The following is an 18,389-nucleotide window of genomic DNA, read 5'->3' as shown; positions in this document are numbered from 1 at the left end:
TTGCTAGGACCTTCGCACCGATAACCTGTCGGCAAACTCCTACTAAAACAAGGTTCCAAATAATTCTTAACTGACCTAACACCGTCCCACAGAAACATTAGTTTTCTTTACGCGTTGAAGTTCAATTCAACACTGAATAAGATTTATGGAGAATTCTCCAGCATATTTTCAATTTATCGCAACGCCATAGTTTCTCGAAATGAGTGGAACTGTTCTTAAAAAAAGCTTCGCTTCCTAAGCGGAGCTTTTCTGAAACCAACTTAAAACTGTACTTCTTTTCCAATTTGACTGGAACTCCTCATACCTTTCAGCGTATACGATAAATTCTTACATAATAAAAAAAAGCTCTCGACTCAGAGCTCAGAGGAAACTCAGAGCTCAGTGTAGTTTGCTGATACAAATCACCAAATGACTATGTGTCTGGTATTGATTGTATTTGACTGCTTATAAGGTAGTTTGCTCAAACAAATCGCAAAATAAGCACGTGTCCAATATTAATTGTATTTGACTGCTTATGGCATGCTCGCCCTGCTGGCGGAACAAACATGTCGTCAGCGATGGAGGCGCGAAACGGCACTTCCCGTAATTTGGCTGGCCGAGACATCAATTGGCGTCAATGTTACAACAGTTACGGCAACAGTCTAAACCTTTCGTTATCCACAGGATATGCCTTTCACAAAGAAATTTTGGCACAAACAGGTATCTTTTCAAGTGAAATTTGAAGGGCCTCGAGAAGGTTCCCTGTGTGACTTATAACTTTGCCTTTTACACAAGTTTAGCACGAATCAAACGCTTGCCATAAAATTTGATTCGTGTATTTTAGATGAAAGTGTAGAAAGCTTTCTTTTTGGTTATTGTGCTAGATATGTTACCATGTTTAAAGTGTTGCTCGTGCTTCGCAGCTCGCTCTCCGATTTAGGGACCTAAAACAGACTTTGCCCACATTTTCCTCCACTGCACGGCACATCTTCTATCAGGAAAAGCAAGCTTGCGGGTAGTGCGTTGGCTGCAGTATTTTAAAGAAATCATTGGGCGGAGAACTGGGAAAGCGGTGATTATCCAAAATATAGATTTCGTTACGATATTTTTTTCCCCGCAAACCTCAAATAATAGAAACTATTTAGGTAGGAAGTGCAAGAAATCGCCCAGAGCTGGCGTTGTCCTGCTTAGAAACGTTGCTTGCGGGCCGTGAAAGAAATTGCGGCTTGCAAGTAAAATTGTACGTACAGGTGCCGTCAGAAGTAAACGCAGCACGGGAGCTGTGGCCGAACCACATCGGAGCGCCGTGTAGCTGCACCGGCGATAAACGAAAGGAGCAGAACGCGCATGTGCGTCTGCCGACGGTGATAGCCCATTTATACGTCTCAGCCTGCTTCTTTTAACGCGGCTCCCAGCATTATTCGCAGCATACTGGTCTTAGCGATGGCGCCGATAGCAGAGGCGGTATCTGGCAGTGTCGCTCACACACTTTCAGCGCACGCGAGCTGCTGGAGATGCGTCGCAATAGCAGGGATCTGAAGTAACAATTTTTCTTTTCTAATATTTTTAGGTGGGTCTGCTATCAGCGCCATCGCTGAGACCAGTATGCTGCGAATAATGCTCGAAGCCGCGTTAAAAGAGGTGGGTTGAGAAGTATAAAGATTGCTTATCGGCGTCGGCAGGCACGTATGCGTGTTCTGTTCGTTTAGTTTACCGCCGGTGCAGCTACACGGCGCCTCCTACGCGGTTAGGCAACAGCTCCCGCGCTTCAATTAATTCTGGCGGCACCTGTACGTTAAATTGAAATTCACAATTTGGACCCAGTGAGACATCTCTACTGACTTGATGTTATCACAGCTTAAAATTAAGTTCGCAATAACTACACATGAGAAGAAGAAGCGTAAAATTTTTTTCCAGCACGCCCCAGTTTTAGCAATGAAGGGCGCATAAGCTGCAATATACACGCCTGATACTGGTGTGGATGTTTAGAAACAATGAGATGTGTAGCGCGCCCACCTGCACCAAGTTAGCGCAAAACAACGTGCCCATACAGGCTCCTTTGTTCCATGACAGATGTTGTAGGAGTCGGTATGCTTGATGGCCTGTCGCGCTCGTATACCGTCTACGGTGCTAGGATTATCTTGTCTTGGCCATGACTTGGAAGGTCTTCCTATGAGGGGTGAATTTACGATAATACGCCGCGTAGGGATTTGGCGGAAAGGCTCACTTTTTCTGACTGCGCACTGCTATCCAGACAACGGCCGTCAAGCTCGTGCCAAGTGGGGTGCTGCATGGCCGCAGCATATGCGAGTGACATCGCTGGATGCGCGCTATAGCTAACGGTATTTTCAATGGTCATTTAGGCTGAAGGTCGCTCATTTGAACTAAGGGTGTACATCAAACACTGTGAATACAACAAAAGTGTTTTAATACCTCTTCGCTGCCCTAATGTCGTAATACCGAAGGCGGCAAGCCTTTCTCAACCGAGTGACGTGTCTTTCACGCTCTATCAGAAAAGCTGAGGCGCCGGGAGAAGGCTCGCGGGTTTGTTGTCCTTGCCGCGTGCGTGTGCAAGTGAGCGAGCATCCAATCTACCGGCGGGTTGGTGTCACTGCGTGTGATCAACGTCCGCATGGTTCGCTTTCTCGCCTAGACAAAGACAACCAGCGTGCCCGTCTCGTTGTTTATGTCCGTCTGGAGCCAGGCATCTTTTGTTCGGGACACCTTTGCGCTTAGCTCATCATCCACGAGATAGACACGAGAAGCGCATACGGAATATTGACGATGATTGCATCGCGTTGAGAGCAGTGAGCGAATCGCGCTTGACCTTCAATGTACAAGCGAAAGAGTGAAGGGCACTGTTTAGCACCCCAAAGGCCAACTAAATATGTAGTGGCACACAAGGGAGCATGAACGCCGCAAAATAAGGCAGTTTCTTTTTAGTCTGTCAAAAGGTACGCTGCGTTGAAGGCGACCAGCAAAATTTCGAAGAGTTAGAGAAACGCCAAAAGGAGCAGTGCATGTTGCCTGCTCTACGCAGGCGAATGGAACCATACGCTTGCGCAACTGAAAGCAGTTACGACTTGCAATTAAAGAAAAATTCAGCGCAGCATTGTCTGCAAAAGTGAAGTCTGCTACAGTGATGTGAACCACCATCCTCTCCCTCTCGATTACACGCGTTAAAAGAGCTTGGTCAGCCTACTCGCGATCATCAGCCTTCCCACTAGGCTGCCCGTCAGCCTCCTTTCTGTCGCGTACACGCTGTTTACAAAATTACTTGCCATACGTGTAAGTGACACCCTAGATTTCAAACAACCGAAAGAACAGGCTTCATTTAGGGAAGGCTACTCAACAATTGATCCGATTCATGTCCTCAACTAGGTAATAACTTGGCGTACCTAAATACCTAGAAAGAAAACTTCGGCCAGCTTAACTAGCCATGTAGTGAAGGACGATAGGAGTAGCGCTTAAGGACAGAAAACGAGCATATCGGATACGGAAACAAACTCGTCTGGAAGCTATTATAGTCGAAATAAAGATAAATAAACAGACCTAGGCTGGGCATCTAATGCGGCGAAACGACTACCGGTGCTCCATTAGACTCAAAGTACAGTGGCCACTGTACTCAAAGTAACAGAGTGGCTACCGGGAGACGGGACCAGAAGCAGGGGAAGACTAGTTACTTCGATGGAGGGATGAAATCAGAAAATTACGTGCTAAGAGTGTACTCGGGCATCGCAAGACAATGACGGATGGAAGTTTATGTGAGAGGCCTTCGTCCTGCAGTGGACATATATGGGCTACTGCTGCTACTGATGCTGCTGGTGATGATGATTGGGATGATAATGGTAATGCTGTTGATTGTGATGAAGGGAGTTATATTTCCTTATTACTTTAGCAGCTTAAAGTACAGGTTGCTTTTGCTATTGTGTAACTTGACCAAGCAGAATTTTTGAACAAGCAAAGTACGTTCAGCAGTGCCGTTCTGCTCGCACCGTCGTCGTCGTCGTCATCACCACCCCCATTGTGATACTCATGATCATCGTTGTCGTCGTCGTCACATATATCCTTGTGTCATCTCTCATGTCCTTTTAGCCGTTCCTGTCTCGCGGTGTCCTAGTCCTATCTTTGCCCCGAATTGTCTGACTTGATCCCTCCGTCGAGCTAATTAATGGTCTTCCCCTAAAACGGAAGATTGGACGGGTTGGTACATATTCGTAGTAACAGCGCTAACAACACGAGACGAACAGAAGGGGGCACAAACACAGCGCTGACTAACAACTGAGTTTTATTGCTTATGCCAGTGTTTTTTTATACACACATCGGCAAAAAACAACAAACGAAAAAAGAAGGAACCACTAAATTAACACGTGAATATCTGAGAGGGCGTGAGCGTGTGTATATGTGTTTATACAGGGTGTCCCAGCTATCATGCACCACGATTTAAAAAAAGAACAATGGCGTTACTCGAAGAAAACCTAGTGCATAATGTTTGCAATACTGTGGAGAAGCGGACTGTATTTTTTTCGTTAATGAGACTTCTCTAATTAATTGTAATTAATCGTCTAACTCTAGAATTACTGTCCTAATCACTGAAGTGTCAATGGGGCACTTGTAGGTACCCACGAGGGGCATCTAACGGCGGTATTTTCAGCGACGAACTAATTGCGTGCTCATTTATTCTGACTAATAAATAAAACCCGCGAAATATGAAAAATACCACGTGACGGCGCTTCCGCGCGCATTGTAAAGCAGCGTCCCCAAATAAGCAGATTGAAAGCAATTGCTTCGCCTGTCACACGCCTGAAGAGACAGCGCATCACCTTGATAATGACATGCATGGAAGGAGCAGCAACAGCAAGATTCGCGGGGCGTGTGTGAAGATAAGGCACAAACTCGGTCGCGATTTATTCTGTCTTTCTTTTGTTTATTTCGTTCTGGCTAACTCACACGCAGCCTGTTTGGGGGCATTGCTTTACGATGAGCGCGCAGGCGCCGTCACGTGGTATTTTTCATATTTCGCGGGTTTTCTTTATCAGTCAGAATAAATGTGTACGCAATTAGTTCGTCCCTGAAAATACCGCAGTTAGATGCCCCTCGTGGATCCCTACAAGTGCCTCATTGACACTTTAGTGATTAGGACAGTGCTTCTCGAGTTAGATAATTAATTACAGTTAATTATTTAAGTCTCATTAACGAAAAAAATGCTGCCCGCTTCTCCACAGTACTGCGAACATTATGCACCAGGTTTTCTTAGAGTTGAGCCATTACTCTTTTTTTAAATCTTGATGCATGACAGCTGGGACACCCTGTATAAATCACTGGCATAAGCAATAAAGCTCAGTTGTTAGTCAGCGCTGTGTTTGTGCCCTCTTCTCTTTGTCTCGTGTTGTTAGCGCTGCACCAATGAGTCTTCCCCTACTTCTAGTCTCACCACTCGGTAGCCACTCTGTGTCAGCTCTCTGCATTACACGTGCAGCCCGAGTGCACTTCTTCCTCTTAGTGTGAGGTGAACTCCTCGTCAATTGGGGACGTAGACTTTGACGGCACATTATAGTATGTCCGCGGTGCAGAATGTAGGGGATCCCGGTTGTAAAGGCCGATATAAATCACAAACTAGGAGAACGTCAACACTGCAGAGGCTGGATTAGTAGTATCAAACTACACTGCAACAGTTCACAAGCGCCTGCACCCTGTGTACACAAATGAAAAGTTTTCACTATATCAAATAACTTAAAAGCTCGCTCGAAGTAACTATTTATCCTTTCCGCGTCCTTCGAATCATAGATATTTTTGTCTGCTATGTGACATCCATCACACAAGCAACATCGTCGCTTTTGGCCGGCTTAGTTTCAGTTGTAGCAATAGCCGCATTCGCTAACTACATTCGATAACCGCATCCGATAACTTCCACAATGGCGCGGAGCACAAATTATATATCAGTGCTGCTGCAAAGCGCCGCAAATGTAGGAGTGTCTAATTCCACCTGCTTTCACTATTGGTGCTACATAGTTCCACGACGGGCTAACAGTAAGTTAGTGTATAACGCACATTTCTTAGAGAGAAAGTCTGGGAAACTACAAACTGGAACTTCCTTCCTTAATATCACCGAATACCAAGCTGAAAACATATCACTCCGTTCAGTTTTATCTAATGTTGATCAACAAAACTGATTTATTAGTTGGACAGGGAAATTGGTCTTCAGTTTGTTTTAAACGAGCGTTCTTTTTTGAACATACGCTCATTTAAAGGTAAAATATACCTAATTTATATTGCTTGTAGATTAAGCAGTATAAAATGAACACCTGTGAAATGCTGGAAGGGACATTCTACGACCAGTCAGATGCACGGAAGAGAGTATGTGCTACTACTTGATGTGGAAATCATTACTAGCTTTTTTTGTGTGTCGGATGGTGCGACTTAGACCACGTTTGGAGGCCATTGTTATTTGACGTTTGTCCACTTTTTTAAAGCCTTAGAGTCGCTTGCAGTTTCATGTATGAGTAGGCAAAATGCGCCTTACTGGCCTTTCAGCTTATATCACTGCTTCGAAGCTCAGCTTCGAGTTAACGATGCGAGCTAAAACACACGCAATGTATTTGACCGCAAACTTTTTTCATGGATATCTCAGTCCGCATGCCATGTCTGTAGATTGAATCACTAGCTGCCTCCACTTCTTGAACATAAACTTACACCCCAAAGCCGATACCTAAAAAAAAAAAAAGGCGAGTATTGAGTGCTTGTGTATTTATTGGTGAGCTGTACACTCTTTTGCACAGAGTAAAACGTAAACTTGGCCCCAAAACCCAATTGGAAGAAAGTCGCTCCCGTTGCCGCCAGTTTTCTCATTTAAGCGCTATGCTACGATAAAGAGAGAACTCGCTGTATGCGTGTTACGTACGGAGCGTACTTGGCCGCGAATCGGCGCACTTTCACCGCCGGGCACAAGTGGCTTAATCGCTCGCGTGGGGCTCGCTGTGGCGCAGACGATGACGCGTCGCGCGTCGCCCACCAGCGAGCCCGACGGAGGAGGCGCGAGGCGTGTGCGGGACGCCCACGCCTGCGCGTGCTGCCGAATTATTCGCGCTTCCTGGCGACAACGCTGTGTTCGAGTCGCGCGTGGCAGCTTCCGACGGCGCGCGTCGGCGGGAGGGGGGGGGCCTTCAGTGAAATGCGGACGCCAAATGTTTTGGCACTGTTTGGAATCTCCTCTGCGCACACGGCTGAAAGAGCCTGCCGACTCCCCGTATCCAGGACGTCTGAGCTGTCCTGCTGGCGCAGGCATGTACAGGGCCTTGATGCGCTTCGGGAAGGCCGCAGTCTGGGCTCTCGTCTTCCAGATCTTGCGCGTCATTCCCGTGTTTTCCGTCGCTGTTTGCACTAGTGGCGCGCGCTCTTCCGCAAAAGGAGCGGAGACCTGTTGGTACTCTCCCCGAATAGTGCGCGCTGTAGAAAGCGCTGGCCTGTCGACTTGAGCGTGAGCCCGTCCGTCTCACGTACCCGAGGGCCGCCAGGTGCGCCAATCGGTGGCGCAACGCTCCGCTCGCGTCGGTTTCCCCATCGCCGTTCCTGCCCTCTGCGCACACCGTGAAGGCCCCTACGGTGCAAATTCATCGAAAACGGCGTCGTCTATACTTCAGCGGAGGCTCACTAACAGTACGCTTCGTGTACTTTTAAAGGCGCGTCGTCGCCCGTTGTGTATATTCTACCCGTGCGGAAAAGTTGCCAGAGGTTCGGAGAAGAACAAGCTGACTGCGGCGAACACAAATAATCTGTGTCATATTTATTTATAGGCGGAGAAGGTGAATCAGCAATACGTAGTTCCATGGGTACTGTAAATATTTTGAAGCACAGAAACAGGAACTACGAAGTCTTATAAGAAATACTCCAGGCTTAGGAAAGGAAGCAGAGACGCCGCTCAATGTGGAGAGCAGTCGCATTCCATTCCGCTCCTCAGGAACTGTGCCACGATCGCCACGAGGGTCCAACTTGGGGGAGAGGAAGAATGATCATGGTCCCGCTTCCTGTAAGGGCGAACATGCAGGCATTACACAATTTTATAATGCGCCGACGTCAAGCTCAAGCCACGCTCGTTTTCTGAGCTTGTCGCGTTGTTTCTTTCATTTCGAAAAGCTTACGTGGATTTGCTTCGGTGCAGTGCACCTTATCGACAAAATTCTGGGTACTCAGGAAGAAACACGGCGAATAACAAGGCTCGAAATAGGGTGTGACTAAAAAGTGTGGTCTTCGCTGTAACATCATGCACTGGAAAACGATACATTCTCCGAACAGAATAGATTTTGAGAGTCAAATGACATGCTGGGTCCTGTCATCGACCTGCTTCTCCCCTTTTGTCTCAACGATTGATACTTCAGTTACGTTGTGGTGACCCTGAAAAATGCGCCCCTGGCCTGATGATTGCGTCTGGCCCCGAGTCTCTCTCCTGAGGCCTGCGGCGAAACATAGCCGGATTTGAATATTTGAGATTATTTCACCAACTGTCCGGTGCAGACTTGCAGTAGTTCATAAAGCGCTAGCTCTTTATGCACTGTCTTGCACCGGTGCCCTCCACAGCCTTCAGGTTTACAGAGGTCCATTGATGCCTCAGCCGCATTACTGAAATGGTTTAAGCACCAAGCGCAATGCGCTGGCTCGTACCGCTCATCCAGATATTAAATACTTCAGGCTTCTCCAATAAATCTTCATACCGCGGGCCAGCTCGCAGTGCTTGTGCACAAGCTGCGCTGTAAGGCCAGGAAGCAGCCGGGATGTTCTTGCGCGCCACAAACCTGCACCCGTGTAACCCCCAGGAGGCCAGTATTACACACTCGTCCGCAGAATCGGTAGTTCGTCCTAACAAGAGCTCGTAGAAGGGCGCCTTAAAAGCATGCTGCCCCGATAACTTGCGTTTACAACAGTCCGATGCCAACGTTTCTACAACAAGAAACTTGCGATCGTCACGGCCCCGACGAAGGCAAGTCTCCTTGTCGAAACCTTGTCACCGGGCTGAGGTTGCTCCCTTACCAAAGTTTTTGTCTAATGTCCACCCATAACCTTCCAATTTTCATTGTTATCTCTCTCTTTCTCTCTCTCTCCTCTCTGTATGCGTATATATATATATATATATATATATATATATATATATATATATATATATATATATATATATATATATATATATATATATATATATATATATATATATATATATATATATAGGGTTTGGAAATGAGGGGCTCGTTAGGAAATACAGAAAGAAATGCCGGCAGTCTACAACGCCAAAGAAGGCATAGGGGAAGGTTAGAATATTATTTTACCGTTAGTGACGTTACATTATTATTACTTTTTATTAATTACGTGAGAAAGAAAGAAAGAAAAACACGAGCCCAGAGTGGGGACCGAACCCACGCCTTTAGATTAGATCTCGAATGCCTTACCAATTCGGCCTTATCTCGAATGCCTCGAATGCCTCGAATGCCTTACCGAATTGGTAAGGCATTCGAGATCTAATCGAAAGGCGTGGGTTCGGTCCCCACTCTGGGCGCGTGTTTTTCTTTCTTTCTTTCTCACGTAATTAATAAAAATTAATAATAATGTAACGTCACTAACGGTAAAATAATATTCTAACCTTCCCCTATGCCTTCTTTGGCGTTGTAGACTGCCGGCATTTCTTTCTGTATATATATATATATATATATATATATATATATATATATATATATATGAGAGAGAGAGAAAGGAGGAGGGGGGGAGAGGATGCAGCGCATCTATACTATCTCATTAAAATACCGTAAATCGGGCTAAAAGTACTAAGAAAATGTAACAGTACGACTATAAATCAGTACCGGACACAGTCAATTACTGTTGGTGTAGTGACCAGCCAGGAAACGCCTCGTGTCAGCGCGCACTGGGCCGCTTATTCTTACTCACTTATGCCATTTTAGGCGTCTGTTTATATCGAAAGTTTCAAAAAATTTCCTGAGCTTCAACAGCACTCCGAGCAGAAGGATGTGTCTTAGTCGGACCAGACAGTTCGGAGGCGGTCGTATATAACTCAACCGCCGACTGAGGTGCAGGGTAGCTAGGTGCACAGACTGGCCTGCTGTTCTTGCTAGCTATCAGATGCCACAGTACGGCAACGCACACGGCTCCAGCTCCGGCGTCTGGCTCTTGCTTCACGGCACCCTTCCCCTCCGCCCCGCGCATGGCGGCTTCAATGCGGCGCGCCCAAAGCAAATAAAGTGCGCATCTCGTACGAAAGTCGAGACGTCGGCGGAAGCGCGGTAAACACCAGAGTGCGACCCTTGCGGCGACCACGTGGGCCGGGGGTCGGAATGCGATGCGTGGGCCCAGTCGACGCCTTAGCGGAGGTGGTCCTCTTCAGAAGGGGCGCGCATTATTCCCGCCCGAATCGTCCGCATTTCTGGCGTCTGCCATACATCACATCCGCGCATGCGAGGCTTTCGCCCTCGGTGCCGGGCTCATCGAGCCCTGTTCGCGCCTCCCAACAAAGAGGGCGTCAAGAAAGGGCTGCCTGTCCTGCATGGCAACATTTCCGGGGTCGCCGATGAGGAAATGCACTGCCATGTCTTGAGTGCGCTGAAGCCCCCTCGTGGGGACTTCTTGCACGTCAGAGGCCTGCCGTGGCCAAGAGAACGCCGTGCTCATTCTTGACCTCTGTTAGAGCTCTACAGGTAGTCCCGTAACAGAACAGCTTCGCTCTCCAACCTAAGGCCTAAATACAAAGAGGCTTTGAAACAAATTACAACAGCGCGAACAAAAACAGGCCGAAAGGCTAGTACGCGGAGACAGACGGGCGGAGGCTAAAACGCAGAGACTTTCAGTCCGTGTATCTGGCTGTCCAGTCTTTCGTCGCGTTTTTGTTCGCGTTGTTTTCGTTTGTTCAGATTTTCTCGCACAAGCAGGTTCTCGGTACAAGCTTCTGGCAGAGAATAAAAGCTACGGTTAGCGCCTTCACAGGGGATTCACTTTGTAATTGGTGCTAGGGAAAACGTTTAGAAAGGCTGCAGTTATTTCGTAAACAAAGCGGAGGCGGCTCATAGCCTTGCGAAATCTTACAACCAGTCGTTTCCGTTTAGAAAAAGAACATTTTTTTTTTGCAAATTCGCGTTCTATCACTGCACCGGAATCATAAAAGTTTACGTACGCACTCACACGTATTCTTGAATGCGTACGAACGTCTTCTGTACGTATAAAAACTGTATATGCCAATATATGACAGCTGATATGCCACAGACAAGCCTACGAAAGAGTGAGTTACGCTGCATAGTTCATTGCATGACAGCCTTTACACTGGCTCTCTACTGAAGTAGCAGGAACACACACTACCTTGTGCACGTAGCTTCTTATGTTGTGTTCATAAAAAATGAGACCACACATATTCATAAAAATTCAGCTCAAACAGTCCAGTAGTCTGCAGCCATGTTAATTTCAGTGCGCTGTTAGTTACCGAAATAAATGCAAAACGGCATATGAGACAGAAAAGTGCAGAACAATAACGCGGCGCTGTATTTCTGTGGTTATATAAAAAATCCCAAGTTTATCACATATGCCCCACATGGCGCACAAAACAAGACACGACGGAATATACATGATTGCGAATGTTACTTCACAGAAACATAAAATAAATAATGAACTGGGAAACACTCTCAATACCATCTTATTCAAAAATGTTGTAACATGACGAATGCGCGTAATTATTGTAACGCACTATCTTCGCAATTGTAATCTTTGTGGTAGTTGCCTGAACATAATCATAATTCTGTGCTGCTTTGTTGGTGTCTAAGCCAGTGAGCCAACGCTATAGAAGTGCGCTGTTACACAGCTGCAGCTTCAGATTGACAGCGGTGCACTGCACTGCCCGGCTGTCAGCCTTAACAAAAGGAGCTGGCTGACAGGTCTCAGTGACATTCAGCTGTTTGTTTGAAGCGTCTGCTTTGTAAAGAAATGCCCGAAAATAACTTATGCCCCAATGTGGCCGCAAAACTGATCGTGTGCTGTTCGTTCGTTGCCCCCCACATGATCAATGCACGCCAATAAATACCTCGGAAGACTGCACTGCTGTCAACTAATTCACAGGCCCGCCAATTCCTCAGGCACCATAACTCAGAAACAGCCAGATGGCATCTATAATCGGTTTAAACAAAATTTTTTGCCGAAATCCAAATACAAAACAGCTGAACTGCGTTGTAATATCATTCTCAATGCACAGACAACAAAGAATGTCACTGTGAAGTCACAATGTGTCAGCCATTTAAAACACCCAGGCTGCCTATAATGGGATCAGAACGTCAAGCATATTAAACGAAATAGCGCTATATCGACAAGTTGACTTGATCAATGCACTTTAATAATATTTGCTGGTAGAAGCCAATTAACTGTCCCTTAATAAGGACAAGGTTTTTTAAGGACGCGGGTCACGCAAAAAAGGGCGGCTTTTACACGCCCGAGATTTTTTTACTAGGCTCTTAGAGTTTTTCGGCGTGTGTTTCTTGCCTCCTGAAGACAAGATAAAATCGTTAAATGTTCCCTTTGTCCTGTTTAAAAAGGAACCGCTCGCCGTATTCCCCATATGCATGACGGGAAGGGATTATGGACATCGAGTAAATGTCGCGCAAGGACAGCGACAAGGAAAGCTAGCTCATAGCTACTATGAGAACGATTTCTTCTCCCCTCAACCGGCACAACAATAAAGCGCTGCAACAATATGGCGCTTAGGATAGAATAGGCTTAACATTGTCCGAGACGCCGAAAGTGTTTCCTGTTTACGGTTCACTCAACCCTTCCCCATAAGCTGGCGTGTTTATGTAAGAAAAGGCCAGACGGTCGAGTCGCTGAGCTATTTCCGAACCGTAGCGATTGTTATTACTGCGCCACTGTGGGCGCGCTCTCGCAGTGAAAACAAGAATTATAACGTAGCTGTTCTGCGTTGGAAAGGAGCGATTTTACGACTCAATATCCAAGTTATGCTATACTTCCCTTATTCGGATCGTACACTCGGTTGCCTTCATCGAGCCAGCGAAAGGTGGTCATTCTCAGTTACTCTCGTTTTGAAAATTCGCCCTTTCTCGCCTTGAGCGTCTGGGCTCAAAACAAACGCTTTTTCGTACAAGCTCGCGAAACGAGTTGCCCACTCCAGGGCTGCTACGACAGCGATACACTACATATCTCCTGACATGCGGCCTTCGCTTATATTAGCGTGGCTTTTGCAGCTCGCCCAGCAAGGAAAGCTGTTGCGTTAGGCATGGTGGCAACTAGTTTCGTGCATCAGCACTAAAAGAGTAGCTTCTTTTTCGGCCAGAGCCTGGCTAGACGATGACCTGCAGGCTGGACGTAAATTGAGTACCACGGCACTTTAAAAGGTGCGCGCCCGCTGCGGAGCGGCTATTTTCCGATGCCTCGCACCTGGACTTCGTCTGCCGTGCTGCTCCGCGGCAGTAAGGTTCGCCAACACACGGTTCAGACCGTGCTCGAAGGCTGTGAGCCCACGCTCCTCCAGCGGCCGCATATATCGTTTTTCGGTGCTCTCGCGAGGCAGCCTTTGTAGCCGCCTCCTTCGTAGCAGCAGCTGCCCGTCCACGCGTATCACCGCGCGCGGCGCGCTGCGTGGCCATTGTGAATTTGTTTTTTCTGTGAGTGGCTTCTCTGCGTTTGAAGATCGCAAAATCATTGTAAAGTGGGGGGGGGGGGGGGGTCAAGGCTACTCTATTGAATCCACAGTAGTGCTCTGAACAAAACCTCTGAAATTACTTACACAGCGTGCGTTCTCCCTTGGGGAGATTCTAAACCCTTGTATTCCACGGAAGTTGGGGTGTAGCTCAAATATGGTGGGGGCTTTGGGGGCTGAGCGACCTCGAGAGGTCTGGTAGGTTGTAAAACATCCGACTGCGAACATTTTTTTAGCGCTGTTATTAAGTAATTCGTACTAAATACACATATTTAAAAAGTAGAGCGCCTCGAATTTTTTGTTTACGGAATTGTTTCTGGACATAAATTGACTAAGAAGTGCCCTTTTTTGCAGACTCGCAAACTATATGACGGAGCTTGGGGTAATGTATGCGGGTAAAATATGCCCTGAAGAATGCCTTCCCCCTCGGTTAAATAACCGACATAGCAACTACATGGGCCATTTGAAGGTCGCGCCAAGGATGGGCAGCGGGGCTCATGGAGCTAACATATTGGCTTGCGGCAGCAGCGTATACATGTTCGCTAGCAAAGGTTGAAACCCCGCATGCGGAGTTTTATTGTTAATTCAGACAATTGTTTTTTTCCAGTGGACACAATACCTCGCACCATCAAATGTGGTAGGTATTCAAGAAATTACACGAGAAAATTTTCACCTAAAGGGAAGATATTCTCGAAAATGTCAATTTTGGCCAACCAACAACAACCCGTACACACATCGCTAAGAAATGCACCACCAATGCACACAGCTTTTCGCGAGATATATAATAACGAAAGACGCATCCCTTGACCCATCACATACCCTCACTAGAGAACAGGGCACTATAATCAGTAGATAATAAACCACGGCAGGCCCAGCAGCTCTGCATGCGCACTGTACCACATAATAAGCTCCGCCTCTCGAACTGCCTTGCCATAGCAAAGACGGCAAAAAGGGAATAAAAACAATACCCGACGACTCTGAAAGAATATCGCTAGGCCCTGGACCTCGGATACAGGATAAGACATGATGAACCGTTCTGTGATTGGCCCAACTTGCATTACATAACTATTTAAATAAGCGTTTGTTTTCCCTGTATCCCTTGAAGAACTTGATGTCTAAAGTTGGTACCGTACATATTCTGGTAACGACGCCCAGTACGGTAAAGGCGGACATAATGTATAAAATTCAGAGGGGTTTATTTAATCGAAGTGGACGTGCATGCACTTTTCTCGAGACTGACTCATACGTGTAGAATACTGGACTCAGAAAGCAGCAGACGGAACTCAGTTGTAGTTAAAGCAAATGTGAGATGCATTGAACAAAACTCAATCTGTGCAACATAGCTCGATGTCCCTGTGTTTTGTTTAGACAAACTAAGCGATAACTTCATTCTCAGGTTTATTCAGACAAAGGCTTCTACCATAACAAATCATTAATGCTTCGCGTTTCTACCTTTGGCGCTGTTTGTCATTGAATGAAACTGATAACTAACGACAAAACTAATAAAGGAATGGCCAAAAAAGCAACAATAAAGGTTAGCACTTTTCGCATCATTTGTTCCGACGCAGAAAACTAATTTTGTGCGCATACCTGCATAACGCAGAGCCATATAAGTTTTGTAGGCATAACAATCGCTTTTCTATAATCCTGCGCGGAAACAGAGACAGCGTGTAAACACTTCACAAGAAACCCGTTTGGACCCCTCGGCGTAATTGGTGCGCGCACGTGTTTGCGACTGACTGCACTCGGAACGCTGACCATTCTGTGTGCATTCGTGTCGCGCGCAGGAGGTTTTGCCTGAGCTTTTCCTGCATATAGGTGCACTCTTGGCAGTAAGGTGCGCATTCATAAATTAGTGGGGCTTCGGCTCTGAGCGTGCACTTTGTGCACGAGTGTATTAAGGGCAGCAACTGTCGGCGCAGAATACAACTTGCATTTTCTCTCACCACCTGGTGACCAAGCGTGAATTTCGAACAGGTCGCTCCCCCACGAAACCACATGAAAGCGTCCCTTATCTCCAAGGTACCACGAGGCACCGCAGAAAAATTATCCTACTTTTTCTGCGGAATTCCATCATCATTTTCAAGACGAACCAATTTACGTCGCATTGCGCACTTGTTTTTGAGCAATCAAGCGTCAAAGATAACCGCCCGTAGAGCTAAGCCGGCTTTCGCGAGTGCGTCAACACACGGGGATACTGTCTCGGAAACATACCCTTGAGAACATTCTTAGATGGTGCTGGAACCAAGGTAAAGTAACAGTGTAAAAAAAAGGCGTACATGCATAAGGAAATCATTGTGCAGAAGGAAGAATGGTACAGGAATCACGCTGCTGATCACCGCGTCTTCTGTTCCGTTTCTTTTATTGGCGCGCCAGTGGGCCTATCGGCTGCCTTTTGGTACGTTAATAAACAGTATTCAATTAATTTCGCGATTATTACATGTTCCTTAATTGATGGACTGACCAATAAAATAACAAGTAGAATAGTGCTCTTACAGTATCCCACAAAACTGTATCATACGTTGTTTAAGTGTTCCGTGTCACAGGATTCATTTTTCTATAGTTATAGGTAGTTATCTAGTTGATTTTCTGCGTGCATCGTATGTTGTCTGTGTTGTTTTATTATCACTTTTATGAAGTTGTCCAAGTTCAACATTTTTGTTCTGATATTCCGCGTTCGTATGTAGCGAATGCATCATCTTATTGACCTATAGAAATATTTTTTTCTTCTGTATCATAAAAGTTCGTCCCATGTTTTATTTTATGCATGGTGTACATTAGTCATGCTAAAAGTTCTGCTGTGTTTATCTGTTTTTCTTCATGCTACAGTACAAAGGCATATCGGCTGTTCCTGTGCATACAAATAACGCTTGCTTGTTTTCTTTATTCATTTATCGAATTACTAACTGCTTGATTAAAGCACAGGAAATTTCGACGATCATCCTGGTTAAATACTGTAACGGCGTAATTTGGTCCAGCACCGCTACTGTTGAAGGATGAGTCCGACGAAGAAGCCCTCGAAGGTTTTAGAGGTTCAAAGGTCAACTGATTTAATTACTGATACTTAGATTTAAAACATAGAGGCAAAACGTTACAACTGATACATATAAATAGGAAAAAACGGGCAATCAAGAGTACTCAACGAAACATAGTTGGCGGGCGAAGGGCTCCCGGCGTCTGGCCCCGACGACCGGCAGCAAGTCGCTCTCCTGGTGTTGCTCGCCCTCAATAGCCGGAGGCGCCGCGTTATATTCGCTTCAAGCGGTCCGGTGGGGGACGTATTGGGGGAAAAAGCGCATCCTGGAGTGTGCGGACGCAATGGAACAAGGCTTACTGCAGCCAATCGGAGAGACGCTTCTTAGCTCCAATCAGACATGTCCCCGCCAAAGTGAAAAGGAAAAAAATCAAACACAGAAGACACAAAGTTCAAACTCGAAGGCGCCCGTTTCTGGCAAAAGAATTACTGGTGAGAATAAAGTAGTGCATACAAACTCGAAAGAGGAAAAGACAGGCGGTCGTTTGAACCAGACCGAGGGTTCGTAGCACAGAGCGGCCCGCGTAGACGCAACGGGGGGTCGGAGACGCCACTGCGCGCGGTAACCTGAGACGGGCCGTCTCCTGGTCGGCCGACGGGCAAACCATGCGCCGGAGCCGTTTCTCAGAAAAAAGGGGGCCAGGGCCCAGCTGCGTCCGAAGCGTTTTCACACACAACACTTGGAAGCAAGAGCCTTGGCAGCGAGCACAGAGCTCAAAAAACGAACAAACAACATCAAGAGACCTCGGCTTCGCGACAATACTATTAGCAACAACTAAACTGAGGATACAACTGTGGGTAATTTGATGCTATTTACTATAACCCTGACGCTTTGTTGTAATGCAAATTTTGATATTTAGCATTGTATGATGCACACAGGCCTACAATTTGTAAGCATCCAATGCGAGCAAGTTTTGTAGTTTTTATTGAAGTGAAGGGACTGATTTGTTTGTTTGGCAATGTTTTTCTGCAGAGAATTATTACTACCACCCTCAATGCTGCCGTGCCAAGTCCCGCAAGCTTCTTATGTATACGCTTTGAAAGGCTCGCTCACTGCGTATATGGTTTTCTCTGGAAATCATTGTTGTTGTTGTTGATATTATTATTATTATTATTATTATTATTATTATTATTATTATTATTATTATTATTATTATTATTACAAGCAAATCTTCCCATTTCAAAAGCGGCAGACTGAATAAAGGTTGACAATAAGGTAGTGTATATGCACTCGCGGTGTCGTCTTGGAAAATCGGTCCATCAGAGAGGCATAAATGACAGAGTGGAGACTGTGCACCTCAACTCAAAAGCTGCCAGCATGACTGTAATTTTGGCACCCTTGTGTTTCGCTACTTAACGTTATTAAACGGGGCATGCGTCAGCCTCCTGCACATTGTCAACATGACTCGCTTTACGCGACGGGCAGCTATTCACAGCACGCCGTGAACGCCATCTGTGTCAGGAGGGCCAAAGGCGCGATGACAAGAGGCGGCCGCTGTGGAATCGCAAGCGGTGACCCCAGCCGTCCTTGGCGGTACGGAAGGGAACGCCTTGCGCAAGGGCGCTCCTTTAGAGGAGTTCCGGTGCGTCCTATGGAACCCTCACGATCGGCAGACGGACCGGCCTTGGTGCGCAGGGGAGCGCACTCGGTCGCTGTCTGCCCCCTCACGCACGTAATAAGCGCCTCCC

The 18,389-nt window shown here is 46.5% G+C and overlaps 1 protein-coding gene across 2 annotated transcripts in view; it reads left to right on the top strand.

Annotated features, from left to right (window-relative positions):
* LOC144155019 (annulin-like) overlaps nt 1-18,389 on the top strand; it is a 133,700-nt gene that overhangs the window by 73,336 nt on the left and 41,975 nt on the right. The window lies entirely within an intron of this gene.

This window comes from Haemaphysalis longicornis, unplaced genomic scaffold (genome assembly GCF_048455015.1).
Source record: "Haemaphysalis longicornis isolate Haplotype H1 unplaced genomic scaffold, Haemaphysalis longicornis Haplotype H1 scaffold_1, whole genome shotgun sequence".
NCBI classification, from domain to species: Eukaryota; Metazoa; Arthropoda; class Arachnida; order Ixodida; family Ixodidae; genus Haemaphysalis; species Haemaphysalis longicornis.
Note: the sequence above shows the minus strand (reverse complement) of the source record. Positions and strands in the feature narration are given on the sequence as shown.